At 42.0% G+C, this 25944-nt stretch overlaps 1 long non-coding RNA gene across 1 annotated transcript; it reads right to left on the bottom strand.

Moving 5' to 3' along the window:
* Nucleotides 1–2328: 2328 nt before the first annotated feature.
* On the bottom strand, nt 2329–25706 carry LOC104847695. The gene is made up of 3 exons (XR_776218.1): nt 25502–25706; nt 4515–4682; nt 2329–4067 (listed from the first exon to the last, which is right to left on the bottom strand). It is a non-coding gene; the product is annotated as an uncharacterized LOC104847695 (long non-coding RNA).
* Between the last annotated feature and the right edge of the window lie 238 nt (nt 25707–25944).

Raw genomic sequence — 25944 nt, 5'->3', positions numbered from 1 at the left:
ACCTCCCACCTGGCTGTGAATACCGAAGAGAGGCTGCTTCTCTTGCTTTCAAGCCAGCACTAGGAGCTGAGTAGAAATGAACCAATCAACCCCAAATTGGTAGGTTTATCTTAACACTGCTTCCACCTGGAACACTCTTCCGGCAGTTAGTTCCTGCTGTCCTTTGTGTTCTGTCTCAGGAATGCTTTCTGCCCCGTGCTGAATCACCTGGCAGGCAGTGGCTTAAGCAACCTGGACACTTAGTGACCTCAAGCTAGCAGAGATCTGCGGGCTGGCGGCCAAAGCTGAGCAGTGCTTCTCAGACGCCATCTGAGGTTCAGACTTGCTGTGGCTTTCTGCTCTTCTCTGCCTCTCTCCAGTGCTCATGATCTAATATGTCTAAAGAAACTCCAGGCTTTGCATCTGACTTCCAGGCAGGGAGGTGAGGGAAAAGGGAAGCCCTAGTGTCCTTTGGATCAGAAAAGCAGAGGCCTCTAGCAAAACCCTGCTTCATCTTGCTGGCCCTGCTTTGGGATGTGGCCACATCAAAACACAAAAGAGCCTGGGAAATCAACCATTTAGGTTTTCCAGCCTCTATAGTTAAGAGGACAAAGGAAAGGGGGCTTAAGAATGAGAGAATGAGTGTTATATTACTCACCAACAGTGATTGCTATGCACTCTATACAAGGAAGGTAGAAAAACTAAACAGAATTATTAACTTCGGCCATTCTGAAATCTCCCAGGTTAGATTTATTTGTTCCCCAGGAGTCTCATCAAGTTTTTGACTACACAAACTCAGGTTTACAGATACACAACCCATGTCCTTCAGAACCACAGAGTGGTGGGGAAGAGTGAAAGGCTGGCAGAGGTAGGGCAATCGTCTCCATGCTGTGCACTTACAGTGCGCTGTGCTAGAAAGGTGTGGAAGGAGAAGCTAACATCTGGTGGGAAGGCTGTAGAAGGAGTGATGTATAAAATTGAAATGGCAGTTAAATGTATGCAGAAGAAGCAGGGACGAGTACTTGAGACAGAAGAAGGTACAGCGGCAATGGCATGGGAAGGGGAAGAGAGAAAAGTACATTCGGGTGGTATCAGAAAGCTTCATTCTGCTGGAGTGTATGATGCTCAGAGCATTAGGACTGGCAGATATGGTGTGTGCTTGGAAAGGTTGGGGGCCGGGTAGATGGTGGTGCCATTTTTTGAGATTCATATCACAGAATACAGTTGAGTAATGTTGATTTGGGAGGTTTCAAGATGCTGTCATTCTATATGATTTTCCATGGAAGTCTTTATCTCTCCCTTGACTCAGGGACCATCTATGACTATATTCCCTGCTCAAATCTGTCTGCTGTATTCCCAACCTGCCTGTCCAGTGCTGCTTTTGCTGCATGACTGTCGTGAACCGGTGACACAGAGCACTGTCCAGCAGTGCCTCAAACCTGAAAGAGCAGCGGGGTGGAGATGGGTCAGAGAGAAAGGAAGGATGGCAAGACAAGAGTCTGATCAAGGCGACGTTTATTACAGGCAGGCATCAGCCTTTTAAAGGAAGAGACTGAACTATTATGGGCTAGGATTACCATAGTAACCTCAACACCCGCTCCACGGGAACGAGGGTTCACACGGGCAAGAGAAAGCAGGCTCAAGAAAAACAAACTAACAACACTTGCAACTAATAATCATGATTCCCACAATAGGTGGAGGAATTTAACAAAATGGAGTTACAACACCTGACTCCTATAGATAACATCAGATCTTTAACAGGAAGCACCTGACTCCTACAGATCTTTGGCTGTCCGAGTTTCTCCCGTGCAGGGTCAAAACAAGTTTAACACGTGCAGTCCTTAAAAAGGAACAAATGTTATCTTTCAAAAAGCCAGTGGGCCGTGGCTGGCTTCCCACAGCTGGGAAGGGCCTGGGAGGGCAGGGAAGAAAGGCAGGGTCCCTGCAGCCTCAGGACTGTGGCTCCCAAGGATGGGCCCCTAAAAAATGAGAATCAAGACTTGCCATGTAAAGGTACATGATCCCAACAATGAATGTAACTGTACTGTATCCCTAAATGTACCAATAAACTCAATAAAAAAAAAAACAATTTTCACACGTGCAGTCCTTAAAAAGGAACAAATGTTGTCTTTCAAAAAGCCAGTGGGCCATGGCTGGCTTCCCACACATGACAACAAGACCCAAAACAGTAGCTTACAACCCATTCATTTACTTTCTGAATCCGTATGTTGGAATTTTTAGAGGCTCGGAGATTCATGACACCCTTAAAAACATAAAGACTATAGGGAAGGCAGTTCCCATTGTATCTTAAAAAGGAACAAATGTTGTCTTTCAAAAAGCCAGTGGGCCATGGCTGGCTTCCCACACATGACAACAAGACCCAAAACAGTAGCTTACAACCCATTCATTTACTTTCTGAATCCGTATGTTGGAATTTTTAGAGGCTCGGAGATTCATGACACCCTTAAAAACATAAAGACTATAGGGAAGGCAGTTCCCATTGTATCTCCCATTTAATTCACATGTATTCATGTCTGTAAAAACCATTTGGAACATGCTGGACAAGGTAACCACAGGATGCAAGGGGCAGCCTCAAGTGCAGCTCTTTTGCTGGATGAAATCTTTTTATTGGAATAGATGGGCACAGCCTCTGGCACTTGGCTTCAACTCCGTCTATGTATTCTTTTCAATCTCTGCTAGTAAGGAGAACTGAAAGACCTTCACATATAGCCAGGAAGAAACGTAACATTCATGGTTGTGCCTAAGACCATGGTAACTGTCCCGTTCTCTGTTATAATGTAGTCTTCTAAGACATTGGTCATTTTGACTTTCTGCAGAAGATCTCTCTGGTCTGATGTATTGATGATATGGCAATTGGACCCGATAACAGGAAAATGGCATTACTTTGAATGTTCTAATAAGACACATGTGTGTCTGAGGAAGGGAGGTAAACACTACAAAGATTTAGAATCTTGCTACACAGGTGAAGGTTTTAGGGGATCTAGGTCTGTCTGCGACATGCTGGGACATCTCTTCTGAGGTGAAGAACAAATTATTGCACCTTATCATTAAGCAAGATACACATAGTAACTGGGTTATTTGGATTTTGGAGACAGTGTATGCCACATTGAGAATACTATCCCAATGCACTTACCAAGTAGCTGGAGATCTAACATTTCCAAATGAGACTCAGAGGAAGAGAGGACTCTACACTAGGACCATATTACAGGGCAAGCTACAGTGTTAGAGGTAGCCATGGAGCTCAGAATGCTGGGTGGAACCTCTGGCAAGCCTAATGAGAGGTGCATTACACAGACCATGCTGCTACTTTGCAGAAGCATGCACTGGAAGAGCAGTTTCGGACATACTAATGGGCCCTTGCAGAAACTCACCATGGATGGATGCCAAGTAATTAGGATGTGGAAGCTGCCTGTCATGAGCTAGGTATTATTAGAGCCATCATCTCATGAGAAGGTCAGGAAGGCACACTAGTAATTCATCACAAGATGGAAATGGTACATCAAGGCCTGCAGTATAATTAAGTTACACAAGCAAGTGGCTCGGAGGCCCATCACATAATCTGTGGCACGAATGTCTTTCCTGGAGTTCATTCTGTGTCCTCATGGGGCTTCCCTATGACCAGATGATAGAAGAAGAAAACATCCAGGCCTGGTTCACATATGGGCAGGCTCATTTGTAGGTTGCTGTGAGCTGAAAAGAAGCTGCTCCCACACTAGGAGCCCAGGCAGTACAGAAGAGAAATCCTCCTACTGGGGAAACAGCGGCACATTTGGTTGTAAGCAATGGACACTGGGTGTGAAGCTGTCTGTGCCTCACATCGATGCTCACTTGGAAGCATCCACATTGGAGGGAGCACGGCACAGCCTGCTGGATGGGAGACTTTTCTGAGAGTGTTAGCTGGCCTCTGTCCTCAGGCACTCTGGATCTTGAGCAATGGGCCCATGAATGCAGACATCCCGGTGATAGTGACGGAAGCTCTGCCTTGGCCCGACAGCACAGCTCCTACTTGGTAAGGCCAATCTTGCTGCTGCCCCTGCTGATTATCTTATGTGTCCACAGCTCCATCCCTAAAGAAAAGCAAATAAGTTGACCTCATCAGACCACGCCAACCTGGAAGGAAGAGGGATTCTTGCTCCTAGGAGCTTAAACTAACTCTGGATATACATTTGCCTTCCTTGCTTTTGGTGGTCCTGCCAGCACCCAGGTAGAGCTGAAGTGCTTCTGGTTTCCTGGATCAGAATGTAGTCTCATATGTCCTCAGTCTAATACCATTTAACAGTGAAGGTCATTCCCACAGGATCTACTGGTCCTACTGCACAATGTCACCTGGAATTACCTGGCCTGAAAGGTATAGGGCAGGCACTAGCTTGGGGCAGTACCTTGCAGGGGGTCAAAGTGCTGTCCCGCGATCCTAGAGTGGAGTGAGCAAAGGCTGTTATGGAGACTCTGTCTCCATCAGTGGGAATACAGAGGTCCAGAAACCGAAAGTTCAGAGAAAGTGCAGCCCCTCTTACCATCATGTCCAGTGATCCACCTGCAGGAGGTTTGTTTTGTGTTCCTAAAACCGTAAGCACAGATGGATGAGAAGTCCCGATCCTCAGGGAGAGGTAAGCTCTTCTATCAAGGGACACTGGAGGGTTCCACTTATCTGATGACACAGCTCCTTCCTGGATGCTTTGGATCTAGCGGTTCAGAGGCAAACATAGATTTACTCTGCTGGCAGGGTCCAAACCTCCCTGATTTTTATAAGGAGGTTGCTGATATGTAATGAGAGCAGAAATCAGAAAGTGTGCAGTTTATGGGACTCCCTGTGCTGCTGTGCTCGGTAATGACATGAATGGGCAATTGAGGCACCAATGGCCTGACATGAGTGAGACAACTAAGGGGTTCAACCCTTCAGGGTTACAGGGGGAGCAGCTAGACCAGCTGAAGTGTTGGCTAAGCATGAAGAAAATTCGGAATAGGCAGTGGTTCAGGAAAATGATAAGCATCCATGACAAAGGTGGAAATTCAAACCACGCTGAAAGCCTGCTTCTCTGCAATCAATGAGTAGACATTCTATGGTTGGACAGTAATCTCTCTTGGTGAGGCTGTGAGGACAATTATGCTCACACATTGCCAAGGAAGTGGAAAATCCCTATGGGAGGGGAGCGTGGCAATGTCTAGCAAAATTACTTGTGCATTTACCCATTTCTAGGAATCTGTCCCAAATAAACGCTGCCAAAAAACCTGCACTAACATTAGCACATGCTGCTTGATACAATACTGTTTGTATTCACAAAAGACTCAGGAATGTTGTGGAGAGCTGTACTTCTTTGTGGCAATCCTTAGAAAGGGGCTGGCATCTGGTCAAAATGCTGAGTGATTTATTTGTTTCTCATTGATGTGTATTGAGTGCCTGTGATGTGCTTGGTGGTTTACACACGTCACTCCATTTAAGCCCTTCGATTTGTATCCGCAATCTTTAACATAGAAATTCTCAGAATATTCCATGAAAATGTAGCCAAACATTGCAACAACTAATTATGCACAAAGATGTTTACTGCGATACTATTTTTAAGAATTTAAAAAATATTTTATCAAAATTATGTAGGCACATGGTAAAAATGAAATGCCAGGCAGTACAGAGGAGCAGTAACATATAATGGTATCTATAATTCCCAGTTCTACCTCCCTGCCCCCACTTTGGTCTCCAGGGGCAACCAACCTCTTTGAAAAACTCTGCTTTCATGTCTTCAAGGGGTTATGTCTACATCTTTTAATAATGTGTTTGTGTGACTGTGGATTTATCAGGCCTAGATATTGTGTATTGGCTTCTAGACTACTTATTTCTCTTTAGAGATCCAGGACCCGGGCTTGGGAGTGGCAGGAAGTAAATGTTAAATAAATATTTGTTAAATAAAAGAATAACCTGAGTGGCCAAGGGATAGGAGGATATTTGAAAGAAAAGCAGAGGTAAAAGGGTAGATGCCGGGCCGGGGATTTAGCTCAGCGGTTCGGTGGCCTGCCTTGCAAGCACAAGGACCCAAGTTCAATCCCCGGTACCAAAAAACAAAAACAAAAGGGTAGATGCCCCTTCTTTCTAAAAGGATCCTGATTTAATTCGGGGCAGCTGTGTCCACAGCAAACAGAGACCAGGTGACCCTGCCCTAGCCAAGGAGATATAAGTAAATGTTGCTGTCTAGAACTTCAGGCAAAGGTCTTTGAAAGAAACCTATCTCCATTGGCATATCATTTGGTCTTTTTTGTCCTTTTGTTTTTCCTTCCTGGAATAAGGATGTGATTTCTGGAAGCTTAATAACCATCTTGCAATCATACTCTAAGGATGGAAAAACAAAAACAATAGAAGGCACTGAATCTTGGAAGACATTGTTCAATCTATCCTAACCCTGGACAGCATTTCTCTAGACATGTTATTTGAGACTAACAGTGCTTTTGTTTAAGATCATTCAAATAGACTTTCTGCTGTTTGCTGCTGTATGCCTTCTATACTGAAGGAGGTAGAAAAAGCAAGGTCAAAAGTTGATGTTTGAGGATAGTACAAGGAGGATTCATTATGCTGTTGTCTAGTTTATTTCTGAAATTTTCCATAATAAAATTTTTTCGAAACAAAAATTTTAAAAGAAGTGCCATTACACTGGTCCCTTTATTTTTATTTCTAAAATTTTCCATAATAAAATGTTTGAAATACATATAAGTCATTCTTGCAAATATGATTTTCAACAATATTTATAAAACATAACCAGACTGTTGTTGTGTCTCATGATACTAAGACTTTTAAATTTCTAAATAGTTTGTAATTTTGATTGGTTGTTTCTGTAATGGCTTAGAGAGGTGATGCTATTTAAATCACCTGTTTTGAGGAGAGATACAAATGCCTATGAATTCTCATTTAACCAGGAAGGGATCATGGGAATGGCATTTTCCTCCGTGTGTATAAGACTACTTTGCTGGGTATCTTATTTAAACAAAGAGTTTGAGAGTATTTTATCTCACCGAGATTAAAAAACTTTTTGGAAGCTGAGAGCAGAGGATGATAATCCCATACTGAGCTCAAAGATGAGCCAACCAAAGGTAGGTAAAATTAATCTTCATGATTGGACACTTCTCAGGCCCCTCCTCATACCCTGTCAGTCCAGTTTTGATTCCAACCATTGTCACAGACATCAGACTTGTGTGGGTGTAGCTCATGGTGCTGTTCTTCAGCTGCAGGGCTTCTCCAAAGCCTCAGTGGGAAATTCTTATGGGGGTTCAGGGTGCTCGCATGCAAGGTACTCTCTCTTCCCATGAATGTGGGGAGAATGAGCACTCAAAAGGGCAACATGTGACTAATGAGGGGTGGGAAACGGTGGGCCAGTCTCCCCACTTCCATCCTGCAAGTGAAACAAATCTGAGGTGCATGCTGGGAGACACCTCAGGAGGACCTGTCAGATCAAACCAACTCATGAATCCTGACTCCACTCCTTCTCCAGGTCTCAGTTCTTGAAGTGCCCAACTCATCCAAGTTTAGCTTGGACTTCAATCAAGGCACTGAAAGTCTCATATCTTAGGAACCCCTCTGTTTCCAGAAAATGGCAACATCTGGTCACCCTACCCGTTCCTCATTCTGTTTGTTTGGCAATCCTCCTGTCTCAGACTTTTGAGTGCTGGGATTATAGGTGTGCTCCACCATGCCCGGAAGGCTCCTCACTCTTGTATCCTGAAATCATCTCCCAAATAAGATTCTAGCCCTTTGCATCAGGGTCTGTTTTTTTTAAAGGGAACCCAGGCAATGACAGTCAGTCCACTTGGGTCCCAACAGAGCACCTGCCCATCTTCGAGATGTTCTTAACCAGCTCAAAAAATCAAGGAGGAGCAGCTGGCTAAGCTCATCTCCATGGAACTGGGAAGTGAAAACTGCAGTTGCTTTTGCCAGGAGTTCTTGGGTCTAAATCCAGACCACACAGGTGAGTCTTATCTGCAAACCCATCAGCTGGCAGGGCAGGTTGGAAGAGCTTTGTACTTCTTTTTCTTGGAATGAATGCTTCTAGTTTTGGGGTTAGAGTGTTATCTAATTTGAAGCTGGAAGTTTTAAATTCTTAGTTAATTAATTAATTTACTTTTTGGAGTTTTTGTTTTTGTTCTGATTATGGCCCGATTAAGTGAATTTTCTCTAGAGACTCCAAGGGCGGGGGACCCTCTGGACCGGTGAAGTGTGTTCTTCACCAGAAACAGAGAACTCGCGCCCCCTGGAGGATAAATATGTATATGTCCGTTCAGGGGAGCTTGAGATGATTGTTTTTCTGAACCTAAGCAGGATTTCTTTTTCTTTTCCCAGGGAAAAATGCCACTGTTTAATCGTCAGCTAGTTTGATAATGTAGTGACTTCTTCTGTTGTTTAGGTGGGAGATCCTCTCTTCCCCCCATAAAAGCCCAGCTGCATTAGGTTTGAACTGAAGGGTTAGCAGTGAGGAATTCAAGGAGATTCTGGAACCCAGTGAGTATTTCAGTTTGCTTCTTTGGGAAAGATTGGTCTGGATAGTCCATAAATGACAAAGAAATTAAACTTGATATCAAAGATTCTTTTGGAATTAATTAGGCCCCCTCTGTAGGTCTGTAGAAAATATAGTTATGATGTCTCTCAACCTCTGTGAATTTCTTATTTTTATTGGTTTCAAGAGACCACTGGAAGCTTATATAAATCTAAGATAAAGAGACTCAGTGGGGGGAATTAAGAAAACAAGCCACACCTCCAATACTTGCAAAGTGCCAATACTTTATGAAAAGCTCTCCAGGCTGAGAAAACAGTAAAAGAAAACCTTCCAAATTCCAGAACACAATGTTTACAAAGGGACTTGAGCTGTAAATTGCACTCTGTAATTTATGTTAATACATTTAAAAGATTAAAGAAATTAGTCTGCAAAACGGTGCATCTCTTAATAGTTTCTGCTTAGAAAAAATAACTTCCAAGTGAAAAAAAAATGGGACCATTCAATTGAGTATTGAAACCTTTGGGTAACAGGTAAATTTCACATTCTTATAAGAACAAAACTAAATACTGTATGTGTAACCTTGAAAAATAAACTATATTGTTAATATGAATTTAAACACTACTGTTCCTTTTAAATCTAAGCCCTTTCTTTCTTTCTTTTTCTTTTTTTGTACTGGAGATCTAACTCGGGACCTTGTGCTTGCAAACTAAACCCTTTCTTTGAAACATATTTGGATAGTAAAAGAGAAAAAATTTAACTTTGGTTTAATGACTTAGAGGTTCCTGCTGAGTTACAAAATGAATATGAAGGCTGGGTCTGATAATATGCAAATTCACATCAAGTCAAAAATTGGTAGGCACAAAGACCTTAAGAAAGTCTTTAGCATCAAAACTTCTGATCAAGATTTGGAGAATTCTGTTACAGTTGTCTCTCAGAATCTGCGAAGTTTTGGCTCCAAAACCCACCTTCTGATACTAAGCCAAAGATGCTCAAGTCCCTTACATAAAATGTAGTGACATTTGCATATAACATATTGTATTAGTCAACTTGCCTGTTGCTGAGATAAAATGCCTGATACCACAGTTAAAGAAGCAGAGGTTAAAACAAAAACAAAAACCAAAAAACGTCAGGAGGATAAGAGGTACTATTAATTTTGGCCGGGGATTTAGCTCAGTGGTTCCAGTGCCTGCCTTGCAAGTACAGGGGCCTGAGTTGGAGCCCGGTACCAAAAAAAGAAGCAGAGGTTACATTTGGCTTACAGCATCAGTGAATGGTCAGCTGACTCGAAGGCCAAGGCATTATGGTAGAAGGGTATTGTGAAGGAAGGCTGCTTAATTCATAGGGTCTGGGAACCCCAATGGGTTTGAATGAGCCAGAGAGGAAGGGGCCAGAAACCAAGTTTATTTCCCAAAGCCGCTCTCCCATGACCCACTTCATCCAACTCAGCCCCACCTCCTAGTAACCCATTCAGCTACGAACTCATTAACAGGGTTGGTCACCCACTGAGGAGGTTAGTGCCCTCCCGGTTCAGTCACCTCTCCTAACCAGTACACATGCACATCCTGCCGTATACATGAAATCATCTCTGGATTACTTAAAATGCTTAACACAATGTAAATGCTGTGAAAGTAGTAGTTTACTATCTTTTTAGGGAACAGCGACCAAAAAACAAAGTCTCTACTGTTCCATTCAGACACAATTTTTTTCTGAGTATTTCCTTTTGTGTATGTGTGCATGTGTATGTGTCCCCCTCATATTATCATTCAGCTGTTAGTGGAATCCAAGAATGTGGAACCGACATGGCGGGCCTGCGTTGATCTGTAAAATAAACACAAGCAAGCCCTTGAGCCACACTGCCCAGTGGCCTGTGGTTTTGGCCCAGGTGTTTCCTCCTGATCCGTGGATTGTGGGACCTCCTTTCGCTGCTCTGGTGAATGACACCTTAACCCAGCTTATAAATTACTGGACAGGAAGATGTTCAGCACAGTCTTCATTGAATTCTGTTGGAAACTCCCAATTTCCCTCATTTCTTTTCCAGAGTTCCTTTTTCTCTACAGGAATTTGGCTTTTGTTAAATTGCCTGTGTGATCCATGGTCAAATGGCAACGCATACACCTACCACTGACACTGTTCTTCCGCTTCCTGGTTTTAGTCTCTTCAAAAGTGTTTCCTCCTTACTTTATTGTGATCTGCTTTTTTTTGTCACAAGTCAAGAGGAACGGGATACTGGCCTGTGTGAAGTACCCTGTCCGGATGCCAGGATTAAATGCACACTGTGACCCTTGGCGACCCCACACACTGACTGCAGCCTATAAAACGCCAGTGAGCAGCTGCCAGGCATTCAGGAGGAACACTGAGGTATATGTAAACTTCTAGAAAGCTCCTGCTTCAAAAGAGCATTTAAGTGTTTTCTAACTTGTGCACAAAACTGCTCAGAAAGTGGGAGCCCTGCTCCTGTAGCCCGCACACAACCACTTCAACCGTAGAGCACCCCCGCCCGAATATTTCTCATTTTCTAAAGAAATACCTGGAACAATTTAGCTGTTTTAGTTGTCAGTGAGAACTGTTGGCTTCTGCTAAATTTGTATCCGATATTTCAATTAGCCCAGCTTCCCTGTGGCACAGGCCAAGGACTTTTGTGGCCCTGCTCCTCTGTGCTGTGGACCTCCCGGGAGCAACAGTGCTTCTGCTCAAGTAACTCTTACCCACACCCTTGGGTGCTGCAGTCCTTTGGATCTTGGTTTTGTTAGACCACAGATCCTACAGAGCCCTAAATCTGCCTGCACCCCTGAGAAAACTGCCTGCCGGAGGAAGAGCGTGTTCCGGGAATGAATGTGTATTTTGTGCGATCTTCCCAGTTGAAGAATTTATTTCAAATGTGAGTAGCAGAAGCCTGACAGTTTGGGGCTGGGTGGAGCTGATTTGCTTTTAAATTAGCTGCTGTTTTGGAGTTTGCTGTGGTTTGGAATTTAGGGTGGAAAGGGAAAACAAGGAAGTAAATGCCATCAAATCTTGCCTGTGCACACCCTTTATTGGATGGAGTTCTGCTTTAAACAACCCCTGAGTATCTTGCAACAATGTGCCTTTATCAATGAGGAATTTAACAGGCAGAACTTTCAAATAAACAGATGAAATTAGAAAATTAAATAAATACAAGGGAATTAAATGCTAGCACATGTGCCCTTGACATTCTTCGTCAAGTCAAACCCTTTGGTAAAATAAAATTCATCCTATAAGGGTAAGGAGGTAGAAATAAATAAATTGCGCCATGAATTTTAATTAAAAGATGATTAGGGCCAGGGATTTAGCTCAGTGGCACTGTGCCTTCCTTGCAAGCGCAAGGTCCCAAATTTGATCCCCAGTACCAAACAAAACTAAACAAAAGATAACTATTGGACTTCTCTCCCTGATTTTACCACAGTAAAAAATAAATATGTAATATTTTAGTCCCCAAAAGACTTTTAATTTTTAATCCTTGAAAAAGCTAAACAAAATTTAATTACCAAATTTCCTGATTACTACTTGCATTAATATGTGAGAATATATAAGCATAAATGAGAATATCCAAATAGTTAATTAAAAAAAAAATCAGTGTTTTAGGGCTGGGATTTGACTCTGGTGCCGCCCGCCGCCTGCCTCCAAGCCCAAGGTCCTGAGTTCAATCTCTGGTACCAAAAAAAAAAAAATCAGTATTTTTTATAAACTGGCTCTTATATTGTTGAAACTTACATAATATGGCAAGTTATGTGCTTCTGCAGATTTTCCACTTATTAAAGTTGGATAATGTTTTCTTACCATATTTTTCTAATAAGCTTATCATCAATGGCTGGTGTTTAATATTAACAGTCGATGTCTAAAATATGGAAATTATTCTGAATCATAAATGATGACATTTTAAGTTAATAAGTTATTACTATTTTTATGAAGACTTAAAGAAATTAAAATGCAGACAAAATAAAGTGTATAGTAACCACAAAATCCACAGACAGTTTTCAAACTTATGTGTTATTTTCTATGTATAAGCACATTTGGTCTTTAAAACATTCAAATTACGAGGGTAAAATTATTCAGTGCATCATTATTGTTGCTTTGCAATATGATGGATGGCATCCACTATATTTTTCTTTCTTTCTTTCTTTTTTGGTGGTACCAAGGGTCAAACTCAGGACCTGTGCTTACCAGGCAGGCATGGCGCCACTGAGCTAAATCCTGGGCACTTACACTGTATTTTTCAAAACTAGGTGTTGTCATGTAGGCACATTACTTGGCGTAACTGTTAATCATGGCATTTCAATTTAACTGGATTAGGAAATGCCTAGCAGAGTAGTGAAGCACACTTCTGGATATGCTTTCAGGGTGTTTCCAGAGATGACTGATGTGTAGGTCAGCAAACTGATGGTGTGAGCTGGAAGACCCACTCCGATAGTGGGTGGTATCAACTAAGAGGCTTGCGGCCTAGATGGAATAAAAGGGAAAGGAGGCCAGTGGCACATTTTTTGAAAGCTCCCATCTGCTTGAGTGGATGCATCTTTTGCTGCTGCTGTGGCCATCAGACTTTGGTTTCTTCAGCCTTCCAAAAGAGACTCATGCCAGTGACTCTCCAGTGAGCTTCCAGGCTTTCAACCTCAGACTGGGGCTGCATCCTTGACCCTTCTTGTTCTGCAGCTTCCAAATTCTTGGACTGAACAGCGACTGCACCCTCCAGCTCTTCAGCACACAGACAACCATGGTGGACTCTCCAGCCTCCGATCCTGTAAGCCTGCCTAATAAATCCCCTTGCACAATTATACACATATGTTCAGTCAATTCTGTTCTTCTAGAGAACCCTAATACACTTGTTTTTATTACATATAAGGAATTGTTTACTCTGAGGCAGGAATTTGCATTCAGGCAACTTGTTTGGGAAGTGACCCTAAGTACAAGGGTACAAGGCAGTGAAACAGGGAAGGAAGGAAGCCAATCCAAGGAAGCCATCGTGGAGTGGACCACTGCCACTGGGCACTGGTGTGACATCCTGAAGTGAGTCTCTGAACTGTCTCCCTATGGGACAAAAGGAAGACATTTTTATCCTTTGACTCCTGTTGGCCATTGGTTGGGGGTTGCCCAGTGGAATTTTGATTTCCTGGGGAAGTTGCATAGTTATGAACACACAGTGTGTTCTCTTGGCACCCTGTGCCTCTGTGTTAAAGGATCCTCAAGGCAGGAGCAGGAGTCAATGTCACCTGAGAAGAAGTGTGTCAACAGGAAGTAGCACGGGACTCACTGCTGCTGGGTTGGGAATGGTAGGTGGGGGCCAAGAGATATTGTCTTGTGTGTTGAACACAGGGTATATGAAACAAAGTGTGTACGTGCATATTGAGGCATATTAAAGTTAATGATTTAAAAAGCCACAAGTCTATTGCAAACATGTACTAATAAAATATGTAATAAAAAATAAAAAACCACAGGTGTTTGGCTATGCTCTCTGCTCTCAATATGAGATAATAAAAATTCTTCTGTATTTTCCACTTGTGTTAGCAAAACTTACTGCCTTCCCTGAATCTTCTCTCTTACACAAAATTCTGTTTGCATCTGTGTCAGTTCTCACTATGCTTTTGAGTACTTTATGAATGAAGAAAACTGTAAAAAAGAAAGGAAAAAGAAACAAAGACAATATCTAATATTTTTTTTTGCTAATTTCTATAGATGAAGCTGTGTCTCTTCAAATTCTTATGTTCAAATTCTAACCCCGATTTCCATGGTATTAGGCAGTTTGCCTATAGTAGGTGATTAGGTCTTGCAAGTAAAGTCCTCATAGATGGGGTTATTGTCCTTTGCCCCTTCTGCCATGTGAGGACACAGCAAAATGATGGTCATGTATAAGCCTGCAAGCAGGCCTTTACCAGAAAGTGAATCTAAAGGCACCTTAATCTTGGACTTCCAGGTCTCCAGATCTGAGCAATAAATTTCTGTTGTTTATAAGACACCCAGTTTATAGTATTTTCTTACAGCATCCTGAATGGATTAAGACACCAAGGAAGGAACTAAAATTTTCTCATAGTGCTTATGTTATCTTTTACTATGGCTGTCATAAATAGTGTTACTCTTATTCCTGTATGCCATTTCTGTTCTTGGGAACATTTACTCTCACTGATGATCAATAGATCTCCTTCAGCATCTTTCTCAGATGTTCCCTGACTCCAAGGTTAGGCCTAATATTCAGAGCCCTTGGAGACTGACCAGGATAGCTTTTCCCCAAGACCATCTTTGATACTCTCACAAAGATTGGGTGGCAGCACCGAGGGTTTTCTCTCTTACCTTGTATAGGTAAACCACAGTTCTGCATCCACAGGCACAGAAGGACTTACAGGAAAGATTAAGCAGACTGTACTAGAGTTTAAAGAACTTTGCAGCAAAATTGTAAGAAATAAATACTATTTAAGACTTCAGTCTGGGAAAACTTACTTAGAAAAGAAGAGCAACTTAACCCTCCCCTGGCTGAAGAGGATAATTTTATACAGATTCTTATTGTTGATTTTATATCATAAAGTGTTGGGCACATAATTACATTTTAATGTGTATATTAGTAAGCTTTCACACTGCTGGACACAATATCCAACATCCACAACTTAAATGGAAAAGCTTGCTAATATACATTTGGCTCCCTTTTTTTTTTGGTACTGGAGATCGAACTTGGGCGGGATCTTATGCTTGCTAGGCAGATGGCGGTACTACTGAGCTAAATTCCCAGCCCTGGCTTACATTTTAAGGGGATTCAGACCATGGTCAGATCCCTCCAAAGCAGAAGCATCATACAAGAAGCGTGCGGTGGAGCAAAGTTGCTTAGTTTATGGTGGTAAGTAGCAGTGCAGGGAAACAATGTCAGAGAGAAAGGGGCAAGAGACCTACCCTGGCACACCCATGGCATGTTCCACCATCCACCAGGAAGATCCCAAAGCCAACCAAGCTGTCAAAATCAAGCTTCTCTGTCACATTGTGTATACACTTTAGAAGTATGCACGAGTGCAAGTGTTGATACTCTTGCATCAAAGAGTTCCAAAAGATTTCTGAAGAGGTTTGGATTACTCTTGTCTATTGATAGTTGTAAAGTTTTATTGATTCTTGTATGGCTTGATGGCTCACATCATTTGGAATGAGCAATGGTAGCAAAACTTCAAATGGAATTCTAAAATGGATAATCTGGTTAGTTTTTAATCAGTCTTCCATCTGCAAGCTGGAGATCCAGAAGAGCTGGTGGTGTAATTCACTCCAAATCTGAAGATCTGGGAACAAGAGCAGCCTATGGTGTAACTGCAGTTTGTGGGCAAAGGCCTGAGAACCTAGAAAGGGGAGTTGGAGGGGAATGGAGAGTAGTGTAAGTCACTGAGTCCAAATTACAGGTAAAGAGGAACTCTCCTACCAAAGACAGGAGATGGTTGTCCCAGCTCTAGGAGAAAGGGAGAGCTCCCTTAAAATGGTGAAGGTGGATCTTTGTTTACTCATCTGTTGATTCTTGAAGAGTCAAGAAACACCCTCGCAGATGCACCAAGAAATATGCTTTACCAGCTATCACGGGATCCTTCAGGCCAGTCTAGTTGACGCTAAGATTAATCATCACAGAGGTGCCAAAGCTGTCCATCTTAGAGCCTGTGCTATGTTCTCATTGTAAGAAAGCACGCCCCACCCATTTAACAGCTTGTTTATGTTTTTCTTTAAAACGCAGGGGTGGATGACTTGTTTCTCTCTTGAGGTCCAGAGAGGGTGTGGCAGTTTCCAGGAAACTCCTAGCTGTGTTACAAGGCAGCACGCTGGTCTTCCACTACACTGACCTGCAGGTCAGTTGAACATCTAAATCAAAAACAATGCAATTTTGGGCCTGGAATATAGCTCAGTGGCACCGTGGCACCGTGCCTCCTTGGCAAGTGCAAGGTCCTGAGTTTGAGCCCCAGTACTGCCAAAAAAAAATACAATTTGATTCCTTCAACATTATATATATACACACACACATATATTCCCCATGATAAATGTATTCATTATTATTGCAAACATTACTAATAAAAAATAAGTTTAAAAAACCAATAAGGCTTGTAAAGGAAAACATAAATTCTTGAGTTGATGTAGACAAAATTCTCTTAAATGGTACACAATAAACAACCACAAGAGGAAAAACCTAAACTAAACTAAATTAAGTTATATACACACACACATATATTCCCCATGATAAATGTATTCATTATTATTGCAAACATTACTAATAAAAAATAAGTTTAAAAAACCAATAAGGCTTGTAAAGGAAAACATAAATTCTTGAGTTGATGTAGACAAAATTCTCTTAAATGGTACACAATAAACAACCACAAGAGGAAAAACCTAAACTAAACTAAATTAAGTTTAGTCATTTCTATTCCAATTAAAGCACATTGTTAAGAGAAAGTGAAAAAGTCACAAAAGGAAGACTGATATTTGTAACATATACAGCCAACAAAGGGTAATTTAAAGAATATATCTAGTTAGACATGGTGATGCATGCCTATAACCTCAGTTACTGAGGAGGCTGAGGCAGGAGGATTGCAAGTTCAAGGTCAGCCTGGACAACCTCAGCAAGGCCTTGTCTTCAAACAGAGACTTGGGGATGTAGCTCAGTGGTAAAGTGCTTGCTTGCCTAGCATGCAGAAGGCCTTGGGTTCATTCCTCACTACTGTGGAAGGAGGAAGAGGAGGTTATATATGAAGAACTCCTGCATATCGATAAGAGAAAGACAAAGAATTCAACATAAAAATGAACAGGAGCTATAAAGGAGAGTATTCAAATAATTGATAAGGATATGAAAGAGCAATCACATTTAATGGACATTGGGCAAATGCAAATGAAATGCCCAATGAGATACGCAGCAGAATGGTCAATTTAAAAAGATCAGTGATCGCAAGCACTGATGGCCAAATGGAGCAATGGGAACTTAGTGCACTTTGATGGGAATGTAGATTAACAGTAGCATTTCGGAGAATTGTTTGGCAGGACCCACTAAAGTAGAACGTTATGTATACCCTCTGTCTCTGGATGGGCTCTGTGTCCATGAGTTCAACCCACAGCAGGTTGCAAGTATTCTGAGAGAAGAATGCTTGTACCAAACAAGACTTTATTCTTGCCAGTATCTCCTAGACAATGCAGCATAACAACTGTTTACATAGCACTTACACTGAATTGAGTATTAAGTAATCTAAAGGCTACTTAACAGTATTCAGCAGGATGTGCATGGATCATATGCACGTATTACACTATCTTCTATAAGGGACTTGAACTTCTGTAGATTTTGGTATCCTCAGAGAGGGAGGGGTGTCCTGGAACCAGTTCCCCACAGATGCTAAGGGATGACTGTATAAATAATATGTCCTCAGCAATCTCACTCCTACATATATATTCAAGAAAAATGAGAGATATGCGTTCTGTATATACAACAATGTTCACAGCGGCATTACTCCTAATAGCCAGAATTTAGGGAGGGAAAAAAATACCCTTCAACAGTACAATGGGAAATTGTCACATTTTTATAGTCACAATGAACTATAAAAGGGCAATTAAATGAACAAAATACAGCTACATGCAAGCTATTTATAACAATATAAGTGAGTCTCTCAAATGTAATTTTGAATGAATGAGCTAAGACACAGAACACATTCTACGCAACTCCACTTACATAAAGTTTTAAGTCTCCTTGATGCAAATAAACTGCTCTGTACATTTTTAACTCTTAAAAAAAAATGGCAAGAATGATGGGGTAAGTGTGTTCGAAGCAAGGGGGAGTATGTTGAAAAGGATCACTGACAGTGTGTCCTTTACTGTAATAACGTTTTAAAATTTAAACATTCACAATATATTTTGACCACACTACATACATCGGTGAAGTGGCATAAAGGCATCCCTACCCTTGTGAGCTTAGATTCTAGAGTCTGGGGAGAGATAAACAGTTTACAAAGAAACCGTTATGGTTTATTTCTAGATGTCTCCTCAGAGCATCGCGTGCTCCTAGATGGGGCTTTCGGAAGGTGATTGGCTCGTGAAGCATGATACTGATGAGTGTAGAGCTAAATGTGACGCTGAGAAGCGAACCCTATAGGAGGAGGTGGGTCACTGGGGGCGTGGCCGGGAAGGGTCTATCTCCCTCTCTCCTCCCTTGCTCTCTCTGCTTCCAGCTGCCATGCTAAGAGCTGTTTCTCCTCTGCCGTGCTGCTTTGCCTTAGAGCCAGTGGACTGTAGACAGAAACTTCTACAAACCATGAACCAAAATTAACCTTTCCCCCTTTCAGTTGTGGGTGTCAGGTATTGCGTCTCAGCAACAAGAGAAGTAACTAAGCCATAAACATAACAAATAAATACTTTACAGTATACTCAAAGGTTCTACATGCTACAGTGACAAAGTTAGAGAACAGCCAGGACCAGGAATGTGGAAGGGGCAAATTGCAATATGAAATAGAGTGAAAAAATAAAAGTATAATAGTTTAGACTGCCAAGTCCTAAGGGGAAGCAAAAAACAAGAAAGGGTGACATTGTTGTGGGGGGGTAAGCTACAATTGTACACAGACATGAAATGCCTCACTGAGAAGGTGAACTTTGAGCCTTTGATTAAAGACTCAAAATAAACAAAGTACACTTGATAGGTATCTAGGGGAAATGAGGCCAGGCAGGGACACAAAACAAAAGGCTTGTGGTAAAAATATGCCTGTGTGCTTGAGAATTACAAGGAGGCAGTCTGGTTGGAGCAGAACAAGCAATTTGAAGAATTGTGGAAGATGAAATAGTAATCTTACAAAGTGCCAATTTGGGTATGGTCTTTTTAGGGTGTTGTTAAGTGTTAGGCAGGTAGTTAGACATTAACAGGCCTGAGGGACAAAGGGGTGGGTTCCAAAATAGCATACTTTGCCAGTTATAGTTACATAAAGAAACAAAGACTTCAATGTATATACCTTTATAATCATTTGTTAGGTCTTAAACCACAGAGCTCAAAGACATGGTAAGTTTACACATTGAGCATGGTAAGTTTACACATTGCTCTGATATCAGGCTACCTGGTTAATTATTTCCAAAACAAGGCATAAAGTATTCCTGGGCACTATGGCCTATACTGAAAGGTATCAAAAGGGGGAGGATTTTTTAAAGTCACCCTTTCCTTGGACTGAGATCTGGTTTAGATTCTTATATGATTAAGGTCCCTGAGAGAACACTGACCACCTGAAAGGAACAAAGAAGACATTTTTGAGATATCAATATTTCAGAGTACCTCTTAAGAGAGATATCAGTAAGTATGTACATTGTATAAATAAATGATAAACATCACAGTTGCCAAACCACAGGAGTAATTTGTGTGCATTGCAATGTACCCAAACTCGTGTCTTTGTGACACTGCCTGCTTTCTCACTTGAAAGTGTAACGTCTATTCCCACTTTATAATAAACTCTATCTGTACCTCTGCATGGTCACCTGTGCGTCTTGACTGAATTCTTTCATCAACAGCACAAAGAACTGAGGGTCAAGGAATGAGGGACGGGTTCCTCCTTGCATTAGGACCTGGCTTCCTGGTGACAGTAGGCTTTTAGCCTTTCAAGGATTTGAGCAAAGAAATTGAGTTTTTTGTCTGAAGTTTATAGGGCCACTTAGGTGGGCTGTAGCAGAAACAGGAAGACTAATTAAGATATTGGGTCAGTCAGGGTCCCATGATGAAAAAACAAAAACAACTGTAGGCATCATGAGGGGTTCTAGAGTCTTACAACCTCATTGGAAGGGCTAGAGAATTATAAATCAGACACCATGGCCTGGAGAATTTAGCTCAGTGGTGCCACCACCTACCTTGCAAGTGCAAGGTCCCAAGTTGGATCCCTGGTACCAAAATCAATCAATCAATCAGATATCATTACTGGCATCTGACTTTAAGATCACACAGCTGTAACTTAAAGCCAATTATGAGAAAGTTATATCAAAGGACAAAATTACAACAATTTAAATTAACGATCTTAATTGGCTTTATTTTTTTAATCTAGAATTTGGCAACACTTCATTCTCCCCAAAACAGAATAAATGTTCCAATGAGCAAACGGGCTAAAAAAGCAGAAATAAAAACAAAAAGTGGGGCCAGAGATTTAGCTCAGTGGTTTGGTGACCTGCCTTGCAAGCGCAAAGTTCGATCCCCAGTACCAAAAAAAAACAAAAACAAAAAACAAAAAGTGGTCTTTTCAGAATTACTTTCATCATAAGTCAGGGATAGAGAGATAAAACAATAGATGAATCTCTAACTGGGTAATATCAAGTTATTTCAGCATCTCGTGTGTGTGTGTGTGTGTGTGTGTGTGTGTGTAAGGATTAAGGCAGAGGGATCTTTATCATGCTCAATGAATTTACCTGTTAAAGAAATTTGGTCATTATCCCTCTCTCCTGATTTCTTAGGCTAGATAAACAGCTTAGTTTCATTTTGGTGATGTGGAACTTTAGCATAAATAACTCTATTTTGATTTTTAACCTTGTCTGTCCAGACCTAGTTTAAGAGCTTAGTTCAAAACAATGACTCCCTATAATTTTTAGTTAATAATTGGCTCTGCCCTGCAATTATTGCCTTACCTACAACTGGGTCTCATGCCCATAAGACCGGTAGAAAGAACCTGGAAAGAGTGGGGAATGTAAAATTTTGATCACTGAAATAGTTGTTTGTCTCCCTTTGCTTGCCAAAGACCACAAAAGCAAAATAACGGCTCCACCCTACTTAACTTTCTGCCCTGTGTTTCCTTTGTGTGATTATGATCAGGAATGAATTGGCTGACTTAATTGCAATGATGTCTTAGAAGTGTGGTTTTTTGTTGTTTTGTTTTTGTTTTTCAAGAACTGGAGACTGAACCCCCCCCCTGCCCTTTTTTAGACAGGATGTCACTAAGTTGCCTCAGCCTCCCAGAGTGATGGGATTTCAAGCACGTTGCCACTGCATCAGTTTTGGAGGAGTAGTTTTGTTTGTTTGTTTGTTGGTTGGTGGGGTGGTTTTTTTTTTTCGTACCCGGGATCAAACTCTGGTCCTTGTGCTTGTGAAGCAGTGGCGGAACCACTGAGCTAAGTCCCCGGCCCAGAAGAGTAGTTTTTAACTCTTCAATCTATCCAAATGTGAGAGGGGCAATAAGGGAAGTTAATGAAGATAGTATAATTATCTACATGGAGGCTACCACGATGATCCAGGTGAGAAGTAGTGGTGGCTTAGACCAAAGTGGCAGCTGTGCCGGTAGCTGCATCAGAGTCAGTGTGTTACTCTAAGGCAGAAACCACAGGATTTCCTCCTCAATCAGTTGTGGGGCGGGAGAGAAAGAGAGGAATCAAGAGTAGTGCCCAGTTTCTCTGAGCAGTTTAGGAGGATGAAGTTATGGTGGCCTCAAGAGAGCTTGTTTCAGTTAGAGGAAGAAAATAGAGGGAATGTTTAGAGAGAGTGAGGATTGTGGACAATTTATTATCAACTGACCATGAGCTCCAGAGGGCTCAGTAGAAGTGTTCCAGAAGGTGGGGCAGTGTGGGATGTATGAAGGTCTACATGGAGTGGGCTCCGGCTTGCAGGGTTAGCTGGATGATCTGGTCTTCATAGTCAGGGGCCAAAGACTCGTTTATGAGCCCCAGGCAGAAAGTGAAAGGGAGGCTGTGAATGTTGAGTGAGAGTCCTACCAAAAAAGCATAAACTGCTCTCAGGCTTCCCCTGGCCTCTTGCCAGGAGAGGCTCAGGAACTAGCGCTGTATTTGTAACCAAAGCACTGAGGCAGTCGTGGCAAATTTATGGCACACCTGTTATTGTTTTTATTTTAAGACAAAAGAGGTTACTATAGAGTTGTTTGTTTGTTTTCTAAACTAAAACCTGAGTATTCGGGTGTAACTGCAGTGTTGATACTTTGCTATAAATAAGTGAGCTTTGGGTTGGGTCTCCAAAAGGTTTGCCATTACTACACTAGGTGTCCTAGCAATCAGACCCTTGTTCCTATTTGTAACTTGCCACTTGCTTTAAACAAAAAGCTGTGTGTGCCTTGGAAGCAACAGTAGTTATGTACACGAGGCCCCTTTGTGAATTCTTCTACCTGGTTCCGCAGGTCAGCTTTGGTGAATCTGCCACAGCCTGCACAGTTCTATCACGAACTGGACCAGACTCCCACAGCCAGCTTTGCTTCAGAATATCACATACTCTTCTCTTTTCCCTTCCCTTCCCTTCCCTCTCCTCCCCTCCCCTCCCCTCCCCTTTTCTTCCCTTCCATTTCTTTCCTGTGCTGAGGCTTAAGATCAAGAATTGCTAAGCTTCATATCCAGTCCCTTTTATTTTACGTATTTTGACACAAACTCTCCCTAAATTGCACAGGCTGGCCTCTAACTAGTGATCCTCCTCCCTCAGTCTCCTGAGTGGCTGAGATTGCAGACATGTGCCACCAAGCCTGGCTCACAATACTATTTCACAGAACCGCCTCCAACTGCTAAACTGTCAGGCTTGACCTGGTCATGAAATGGTTGATGAATACTCTCTTTAATTTTAAACCACAGTTTGACAAGATACAGATACCACCCCCCACACACACACAGGCAGTGGATGCAGGTGCTGTCTCCCAAAAAAGCCACGCTATCTCAGACACGGAACACAGGATGGGATGTTTCCAACATAGAGATAACTACAAAGTACAGCATCTCTTCAATGCCAATTCACCTAAAAATATTTATACCTCTGCCTTGATCACTGCATGGACCCCAACCACAAATAATTGCTCTGAGCACAGACGTGTGAGATCTCTCTTCCAGTGCCCTATAAAGCTTTCTGCTTTTTCTTTGTTCGGAGCTGATGGCCTCTCAATTGCCATCTGTCCACCTGTGCCCAGGTGAACAATGTCTGTACCTCTTTGCTGTCACTAACCTTCTCAGGTGGTCTCATTCCTTCACTGTTTGTTACATAAAATTGACTGTTCTTCATCTCTGCAACTTCAATTTTTTTTTTTTTTTTGGCTCTTTTGCCCTTAAACTTCTCTGAAGACTTTCTGGCTTTCCAATCAGCTGAAACATTCTCTCGGAACATGGCTTCCCAGAATCCTCCTGATGGTGGAAAGTTGTCACAGAAACTACTGCTCAGACTGAAAGTCTGGAGAGAGCCAAAATAGTCAAGGCTCCCAATGCACCAGAGAATAGAAGGAGCTTAACCACGGACCCTGGACCTCAGAAATCAGGCTGCGCCTGTTATACGTGGTGCATGTGAAACCACTCATTTAAATAAGCTTTTTGTGAGGGAAAGGAAAGTATTCCATCGAAAAGAGACTAAAATAAAGGACTAAAATCAGGGATAGAGTCTATCAGCTAGCTAAGCTGAGTTTATTACATCTGTGTGTGGATGGGCAGACACTGAGAAAGAAATTGCAGCAGCTATCTGGGAGAGATTTCATCCGTGAGTGGGCGGGCTAGTATCAAGAAAGAGAAAGATTAGCAGCCCAGAAAGGACTTAGGCTTATATGGGTATTGAAGGGGCTAAGGAATCTGGGGTGAAATGTTTATGATTGACTCTAAGTGATATAGAGGGAATAGATGTGACTTTCAAACCTACAAGGTATCTGAAACACAAGTTCATGTTCTCTAAAATTGAATAATGAATTCTAGGAATGACAGAAGTTAAGAGTAGGAGAAATTATTGAGAGAAAGACAGCTTCTGTCTAAGAGAAAATAGAAGGGTGACAGCAAAGTGGGTTCCCTGGGATCCTGTTTCCTTGGAGGTATTTATGAAGCAAAGCCATGAGGTGAGGTGGGTTCAAGGTGGGACAAAACTATGACCAACCAATAAATTACGACTAGTACAATCTCCTAGGTAAAACTGACTAAATGGGAGTCAAATAGGGAAGCAAGTCACATTAGCTTATAAGAATATTCAGGAAGGGTGGGTCAGGGATCTTTCCTAGAAAGTGTGGGTTAAGAGCTTGGTCCCCTACCCAGGTGATTGGTGATTGATATTTATTTAGAATATCGAGCACTGAGGTGGGGATTTAGCTCAGCGGTTCTACTGCCTGCCTCACAAGCATAGGACCCGAGTTCAATCCCCCGTACAAAAAAAAAAAAAAAAAAAAAAAAAAAAAAAAAAAAAAAAAAACACCCTAAACAAAAAACTTGATCCTAGAATATCAATCACTGCTATTCATCCTTAGGGGAAGTATGTGGGTGTAGTAGTTTCTCTCCTTTTACAATGTTGACCTTCAGTGAATGTGTCTTGATTGTCTTCCATGTTGGCTTCTTGAAGGCTGACTGAGTCTAACTGCCTACAAGATATCTACTTAACTTATCTATCTATAATAGCATGAGACTGCCATTTTGGGTTTGTGTCCTGTTCCTGTTGTGCCCAAGTCACGAAATCCCCAAGAAGACCACCAGGAAACTCTTCTGATGTAAATACACGAGGAGTTCATTTTCCATGAAGTTGCTCCCATCCTTGAGCAGGATGAAATCAGCCTCAGGCAGTAGGTCTTTCTGCAAATCTAGATGACTGGAGAACAATTCATCAGTGACCCTGAGGCAGTTGTGATCTGAGGGCCAGGTTGTGAGGGCAAAAAGTAGCAGGGTTTAAGGTTTTAACTGGAGCAAAATATAGGCAGGGATTTTCACGGATGAGAGCCTGATATTATGTGACTCTATTATTTGAGAGCCATCAATGTCTTGTTATTTAATAGTTCTAAAAGGCATGGGGAAACCGAACAATTTACTTTTTCTTAATGTTACCTGGTCAACTTTCTTAATTAATATTACTGTAGCTGCCAGGGCTTATAAACAAAGAGCTATCTCTTTACAGCTGGATCTAAACTCTAAGATTAATATGTCATTGGCTAATTTTATGGGCTTACTCCTTGAGTGAGCACCCCTAAAGCAGTATGATTTCTTGCCCAAATACAGAAGGGGTTGGGAACGTCTTCTCTATGACCCCCGCCGGTTGGGCTCCATAAGGGCTCATCAGCCTGCGGACCACAGCTGGCCAAAGATCCCACGAGACTCAGAACACAAAACAGAAACTCAAACAACAGAAGACTCACATGTGCACTTGTTGCCGGCTGGGCTCCTCCAGAGAGAGAGTCCTAGGTCAATTGGAGATCCCGGACGAGCCCCCAAATGTTGTACCCGAGTCATGAAATTCCCAAGAAGACCACCAGGAAACTCTTCTGATGTAAATACATGAGGAGTTTATTGCAAGCTCGAGCCTGGACTCCCAGTGTCACTGACGCAGCGGCTTCAAACTGGAAGTCCTGACCCATTAAAGTAGCCTATTTTTATAGGGTTTGGGTGGCTTGAAGTTCTCTCTATTCTATTGGCTTCTTTTCTAATTTTCTAAATCTATTGGATGTTGCTGGGGCTCTTGCAAAAGTGGGAAGGAGTTTACTTTAGCTTGGGGAGGGGGTCAGTTCAAAAAGGGGTTAGTATGCTCAAGGATGCAGTGTACTCTTCTTATCTCTATAGAACCTCCTGTTCTTTCTCCTTG

Source organism: Fukomys damarensis, unplaced genomic scaffold (assembly GCF_012274545.1).
Source record: "Fukomys damarensis isolate Sample0158 unplaced genomic scaffold, DMR_v1.0_HiC HiC_scaffold_16, whole genome shotgun sequence".
NCBI classification, from domain to species: domain Eukaryota; kingdom Metazoa; phylum Chordata; class Mammalia; order Rodentia; family Bathyergidae; genus Fukomys; species Fukomys damarensis.
The sequence above is the reverse complement of the archived record's forward strand: the minus strand, read 5'-3'. Positions and strand labels throughout refer to the sequence as shown.